Here is a 7988-nt window from a genome sequence, read left to right on the forward strand (position 1 = left end):
AGACACCCGCCACTGCCTCTTCACCCTCTCCTCAACCCATTCTCTCTCAACCTGGAAACCTTTTCATTCCTAGACAGCACTCTTTTTTTTTTTTTTTTTTTTTTTTTTTTTTTGGTCTTCCTAGCCGCTCCATTGTCACTGTCCTCAGTTTCTAACCTTAAAATGTTTCTCCTTTTCTCCCTCCCTCTCCCGGTATTTTCCTGGGTTTTGTCTTCCTCCTCCCTCCAACTCAACCACCCTCTTCTATTTTACATTATTCTTTGCTCAGAATCACTACTACTCCAGGCAGCTGGCTAACCCCCTTTCTCCCTCTTAAAATATCCCACCCCCAATTTTCCCTTTAGTTGTAAAAAAAAAAAAAAAAAAAAACCAAACCAAAACAAAACAAAACAAAAACCTTTCTCCTAAATAACCTCAGTTTTCTTTTCCGTTAAGACTTTCTGATTTTCATTTTTCATGAAGAATTCATAGTAAAGTATATACAGCTTGGTATCCAATATCATGTAAAGGGGATAAATTCAAGGTTAAATAAAAGTTCATAGGTCAAATAAATCCTCCACTTAATGCTCATTCTGAAAAGCCTTTGCTTATATTCCACAGTGTCCTCTAAGAATGGAAACTAGTCAGGATCCAGCAAAGCAGAATGCTTCTGCTCCACTATAGACACAAGGCTTGCAACAGAAGCTCATCTTTGTAGTAGGCACTATATGGATCCCAAAGTTTATAGGCAAAGGTCAACAGGGACTAGCAATGGATTCACTGTAAACAAAGAAACTTACCTTAACATGTCTTCCTCCCAAGTCTGTTCAGTCCTCTGCTGCTTTTTTTTTTTTTTTTTTTTTTCAAACACAACACCATCATCCAACCAGTTGACCAAGCCCCAACCCTGGGAGCAGTCAGACTTATCTCCCTCACTCATTCACCTCATCCAGTCTTTAATTCTACTTCTTTACTATTTCTTTATCTTAAGTGGTCCTTCTTATCATTATTCAAAATGGTGCCATAAAAATGACACTCTCAGATATCTCATTCTTTCTTTCAAACCTTAATCTATATCTTTACTTCTGTTTTCCCCCCAGTATATTCTACCGGGGCAATTTACCCTACCACTCCCATCTCTTCTAGAGATTTTTTTAAAGATTTTATTTATTTATCTGAGAGAGAGAGTGAGAGCATGAAAGGGGAGAAAGACATAAGGAGAAGCAGACTCCTCATGGAGCTGGGACCCCAAAGCGGGACTCGATCCTGGGACTCCAGGATCATGACCTGAGCTGAAGGCAGATGCTTAACTGACCAAGCCACCCAGGTGCTCCTCCATTCATTCTTTACCATGTCTCTCTGCTGTCAGTCTTTTAATCTTATTAGAAGCTGGTCTCACAGCCCACTGAGTTTGGCTTTGCCCACAGACAGGTAGTAGACTTAATCTAATATACAAAATAAAAGGAATGAGGTTCCTAAATTAATTGTTTGAGGTTCCTTAATTTGAAGAGAATATGCCATCTTCATTGGTTCAGGCGAATAAATAGGTCAGTGAAATTACTGCAGACTCAAGCAGCAAGAAGTGCTGAAGCTTCCATCTCCCTCCAGGACGAAAGAGCATGCATTAGACTAAGCCCCTGGGTGGGGGGTAGGGTAGAATAGAATAGAATATGTGAATATTTATGAATAATATTAAAACAACTCTTTGAAGAAACTGAAGAGTAACCAAAGCAGGCAGGGCTTGAATCTATGATCCTGAAAGAGGAGAAGAACATGAAGTGAGCTCCATATTCACCCTGAAATTTTTCTCCTGAGGGAGCCAAATCAAGTGCTAGAATATAAAGGCAAAGTAAAAGCTGGCAGTATTACTGGGCTGAAGAGTCAAAGATCAAAGCTCAGAGCTGCTAAAGTGGCCGGGACTTGAGGGAGAACTTCCAGAGCAAGAAGAATGGCAAAGATGCTTTTCAATAATCTAGTGCAGAGATATCTGGGTTGCTCATCTGGATCTCCCTTTGGCTCAGATCATGATCCCAGGGTCCTGGAATTGAGCCCCACATTGGGGGCTCCCAAGGAAACTTCTTCTCCCTGTGTCTGCCACTCCCCCTTCTTGTGCTCTCTCTCTCTCTCTCTGACAAATAAAATCTTTAAAAAAAAAAAATCAAGTGCAAAAAAAAAAATCTAGAGCAAATTGTCCTCAGGGTAGTGGCCAGAAGCCCAACATGCACAAAGCAAGATTAAACACACACACACACACCAGAAAACAGCAGTTTAGAAGCTAATGAACTAAGTAGAGATTTCAGCACCTAAAGATGAAGGATAGTTGGAAGGCTGGCAAAGCAGGGATAAGAGGCCCCCAACCTAAGAGGAAACCACCCTTAGAAGGATTTTACACTGCCCTTGAAGGAGCCCTCCACCCTTTCCGATGTGATAGATAGATGGCAAAAATCTGATAGGATGACAGGCACATGGAAGGTTAACCATTATCAAAACAGCCCACCAACAAGCCCATAAAAACCCTTACACTTAGAAACTCCAGTGGCAACCCTTTCATTGGTGGGGGCTTTGAATTGTCATTTTGTTATCCCTCAATAAGCCTTCCTTTGCTGTCCACCACTCTGTCCAGTCTACTTCTTCATTCTCTGAAGCAGCGTGTCCAAGAATTGAGGCCACCAACACATAGGAAAAGAAAAGATCCTGGGGCACCTGGGTGGCTCAGTGGGTTAAGTCTCTGCTTTCGGATCAGGTCATGATCTCAGGGTCCTGGGATCAAGTCCCACATTGGAGCCTGCTTCCCCCTCTCTCTCTCTGCCTGCCTCTCTGCCTACTTGTGATCTTTCTCTGTGTGTCAAATAAATAAATAAAATCTTTTTTAAAAAAAGAAAAAAAAATCCTGTAACACTAATACAACTTGGACTTCAAGCCTCTCCAAGGTAAAGAGACATCTGCGGCTTTCAGTTGAGACCCAAAAAGGCTGCACTCTTAAGAGTAAGGACAATACAGTACTGAAATAGAATAGATCTAACAAAGCTTGAAGCCAAGTCTTTACAGGGTCAAAGTGATCCATTGGTAATCTTTATGCTTACCAGAACAAAATTTAACTCTATGGAGGTAGATAACATCATCCACAACATCTACAATTATTTCCTCCCCAATGTTAAAGATCCTATATATATATAAAATTAAAAGGCACGCTAAAACCAAATCCAAATGACTAAACATGAGGGAAAAAGTTGTGTGTGTGTGTTTTTTTAAAGATTTTATTTGAGTGGGGAGAAAGAGATGGCACATAAGAGAGCACAAGCAAGGGTGGGGGCAGACTCCCTACTGAGCAGAGAGCCCTATGCAGGGCTGTATCCCAGAATCCTGGGATCATGACCTGAGTGGAAGGCAGATGTTTAACCAACTGAGCCATGCAGGCAGACACCTGCCTTGAGAAGAAAAATTAATAGAAACAGACCCAGACGTTAGAATGGACATGATTTTAAATAACTATGACTAATAGGCTTAAGAAAAAAAGAGGAAAAGATAGGCAAATACTAAAAGATAAGTAATTTATAGAATTGGAACTTATTAAAAACAGATGGACATTCTAAATATAAAAATACAATAACTGGAAATAAGAACCCATTTGGTGTGTTCAACAATAGTCTGAATGCAGCAAAAGTCAGGATCCATGAAATGGAAGAAAGGACAATAAAAAGTCCAAAAAAGAAAAAGAAAAGAAAAAAATAAATAAAAAATGAAGGACAGAAAAAAGGGAGGTTTGAAAGAACAGAGCATAACAGGCATTTGGGATACAGTCAAAAGGTATAGTATAGTAACTGTAGTCCCTGAAAGAGAGGAGAGAATGGGCTTGAAACAATACTTGTGGAGAAAGAGACCAAGGATTTTCTAAAACTGATGAAAGACATTGACTTCTCAGGTTCCAGAAGTTAAGCAAATCCCAGGTAAAATAAATCACCAATATATCTCAGAAATATAAGAAGAAGTTGCAATTAGAAATTTGATGAAGGCAACTCTGTCATTGAAATGATGGAGAAGGGGCGCCTGGGTGGCTCAGTGGGTTGGGCCGCTGCCTTCGGCTCAGGTCATGATCCCAGGTCCTGGGTTCGAGCCCCGCGTCGGGCTTTCTGCTCAGCAGGGAGCCTGCTTCCTCCTCTCTCTCTGCCTGCCTCTCTGCCTACTTGTGATTTCTGTCAAATAAATAAATAAAATCTTAAAAAAAAAAAAAGAAATGATGGAAAAGATCTTGGCCAGGAGATAGGTCTCATTGACCTAATGAATTCCATAGCTTTTATACAGTAGCAGGCGTCATTGTGCAGGGTCTCAAAAGGAACACACACAAGAAAGGATGGAAATTATGTCACTAAACAGAGGTTATACTCAAATCAGCCTTGGGGTGTCAGAAAAAGAAGAGGTTGAAAGAGGGAAATGAAAATGAATAGGTTTGATTTGCTGGTAGAAAATCTATAAGCTCATTAAACCATAGTTAGTAAGCAAACTAGCCTACCAAACTGTAAATTTTCTAAATTTTGTATAACAAGGCAGAAATATCTCAAATGTCCTACCCCAAAAGAGGAAATAATTTCTACAGGGGACTTCCACATGCACCTGCCACATATTGAACACAGTACTATAAACAATTGAAACTGTGTTTACAAGTCACAGGTTCAGATAACTGGCATAAAATGATTGGTAAGCCATAGAGGCTAAAACTGAAAAGGTTTTCTCTTCTTTCTCTACTCAACACTGAATTTCTGCTATGATTGGAAACAGCTATGTGGTTCTGAGTTCTCCCAAGAATTAAACTGGGTTCTGATGACATGGTTTTGCTTGGGTAGCTCTATGGCCTTGGAACTGACTTGAGAAAATTTTTTTTACTTTGTTAATATTAAGTGTCCTATTACATTTTGTGTTGTTTGAAAGTGGGAGACATCAGAAATTTGGATTGAACCAATCCAACCTGATGATGCTATGGAAAATATCCAGTAAAAACAGCTGAAACTATAGCCAATGAAAGAATCCTGATTCTGACCAGAGACCTGATTAAGAATTCTGCTGGCTGACAAAATACGGGAAGCAACCCAAGTGTCCATCAATAGATGAATGAATAAAGGAGATGTGGTATATATATACAATGGAACATTACTTAGCCATAAAAAGGAATGATATCTTGCCATTTACAACATGGATGGATTTACAGCTTATATATAATTAAATGATATAAGTCAGTTGGAAAAAGGCAAATACCATATAATTTCACTCATATATGGAATTTAAGAAACAAAACAAACAGGGGGCACCTGTGTGGCTAGTTGGTTGAGCATCCGACTCTTGATTTGGCTCAGGTCATGATCTCATGGGTCATGGGATGGAGCCCCATGTCGGGCTTCTGCTCAGCCGGGAGTCTGCTTGAGACTCCTTCCCTCTGTCTCTTCCCCTACTTGTGAGCTCACTCTCTCTCTCTCAAATAAATAAATCATGAAAAAAAAAAGTAAGAGAAACAAAACAAACAGAAAAAAAAGAGACTTAGGAAAAAAAATCAGACTCTTCAATAAAGAGAACAAACTGATGGTTGCCAGATGGGAGGTGAGTAGCAGATGTGGGTGAAACAGGTGAAGGGGATTAAGACTACCCTGAGTAATGTATACAACCCCTACCCTGACTACACTGAGTAATGTTTACAATTGTTGAATCACTATATTGTACACCTGAAACTAATATAACACTGTATGTTAAGTATGCTGGGATTAAATAAATTAAGAAATAATAAAACAAGTTAAAATAAATAAAAATTAAGAAAGACAATTCTGGGGCATACCTGGCTAGAGAGCATGCATTCAGTCAGAAGAGTGTGCAACTTTTGATCTCAGGGGGTTATGAGCTCAAGCTCCATGTTGGGTGTAGAGATTACTTGAGTACATAAATAAACTTAAAAAAAAAGAAAACTTAAAAAGTGGGGAGGAACAAGATGGTGGAGGAGTAGGAGACCTAAATATCATCAGGTTCCAGGAGTTCAGGTAGCTAGTTATCAAACCATTCTGAATACCTACAAACGCAACAGGAGATCTGAGAGAAGAAGAGCAGCAATTCTAGGAACAGAGAAGTGACCACTTTCTGGAAGGTAGGACATGTGGAAAAGTGAATCCAAGGCAATATATGGGAAGAGAGACCGTAGGGGGAGGGGCCAGCTCCTGGCAAGCAGTAGGCCAGTGGAGCACAAAATTGGAACTTTTAGAAGTCTGCTCCACTGAAGGACATTGCTCCAGAGACTAAGTGGGGGTGGAGCCCTCGAAGAGACAGTGTGGTCTCAGGTCCCTCAGGGTCACAGAAAGACCAGGGGTGCCTGAGTGTGGCACAACTCCCAGGTGTTGGAGCAGGGAAGCCGGCTATAGAGATGGAGCTGAGGAGTGCTCTTTTAGCTTGAGGTTGCCTTCAACTGTGACCCCAGGCATAGTCGAGCCACCACTTTTCGAGCAGGGACCCTACGGGTGGCAGACCTGGGGAGACTAACCTTCCTTCCTGGAAGGAGTGGCATGGGAGTGCACTGTAGGAATTTTCTGGGTTTGGAGACTCAAAATGGGGTCATGGGCCAGAGATAGAAATGCTGGGTCACAGGCCAGGTGAGCACAGAGCATGGCTGGAGACCAGGGAGTTGGGAGGGATTGACTGCTTTTCTATGAGGGCACATTGAGGAGTGGGGCCCTGAGCTGTCAGCTACTCCAAGGCCGGAGATTGGAGGCTGCCATATTCATTCCCATCCTCCAAAGCTGTATGGAAAGCGTTCAGGGAACAAAAGCTACCAAGAGCAAAAAATCAGCAGATTACTTAGCCTGGCCCCTAGCAAGGGCAGTGTAATTCCACCTCAGGCAAAGGCATTTGAGAATCACAGCAACAGGCCCCTTCCCCAGAAGAGTAGCAAGAACATCCAGCCAAGACCAAGTTCACTGATCAATGAGAACTGAGGAACTCCACAGCTAGGCAAAAACAATACATAGAATTCATGGCTTTTCTCCCCATGATTCTTTAGTCTTTCAAAGTTAAATTTTTTAAGTTTTATTTTTTTTCTTATTCTATTTTTTAAATTTTTCCTCTTTCCTATTTTAACATTTTTAACTATTCTATCTTATCAATAGCTTTTTAAAAATCTTTTTAAATTTTCATTGTTATAGTCTTAGTCTATCCCTTCGTTGTATTTAACCTTATTTTTTTATACGTAGAGGTTTTCCTTTCTTTAAAATTTTGGGATACAGTTTCTTCTAATAGATCAAAATATACCCTAAATCAAGTGCATGGCTTTGTTCTAGTCTCGAGCCTGATCACATTCTTTCCTCTTTTTTTTCTTTTTTCAACCAACTTCTTATCAATTCCTTTTTTATAATCTTTTAAAATATTCATCTTTATAGTCATATTCCATCCCTTCATTGTGTTTACCCTTATTTGTGTGTGTGTGTGTGTGTGTGTATATATGTGTGTGTGTGTGTGTGTGTGTGTGTGTGTGTGTGTGTGTAAGTTTTTCTTTCCTTAAAATTTTGGGCGGTAGTTTCTTCTAAAGACCAAAATACACCCAAAATCAAGTGTGTGGCTCTGTTCTAGTCACCAGTCTAATATATAAAATATATATGTTTTTCTTTTTTTTCTTTTATTCTTCTTTTTTTCTTCCCCCGCCCCCTGCCCCAGTTTCAGGTCTCTTCTCATTTGATTAGTGTATATTTTTCTGGGGTCATTGCTACCCTTTTAGTATTTTGTTCTCTCATTCATCTATTCTTAGCTGGATAAAATGAGAAGGTGGAAAAACTCACCACAAAAAAAGAATAAGAGGTGATGGCTAGGGACCTAATCAATATGGACATTAGTTATGTGTCAGAACTAGAGTTCAGAATGATGATTATCAAGGTGCCAGCTGGCTTGAAAAAAGCATGAAAGATACTAGAGAATCTCTTTCTGGAGAAATAAAATCCCTTCCTGGAGAAATAAAAGAACTAAATTCTAACAAAGTTGAAATAAAA

The sequence above is a fragment of the Lutra lutra genome, chromosome 4 (genome assembly GCF_902655055.1).
Source record: "Lutra lutra chromosome 4, mLutLut1.2, whole genome shotgun sequence".
NCBI classification, from domain to species: domain Eukaryota; kingdom Metazoa; phylum Chordata; class Mammalia; order Carnivora; family Mustelidae; genus Lutra; species Lutra lutra.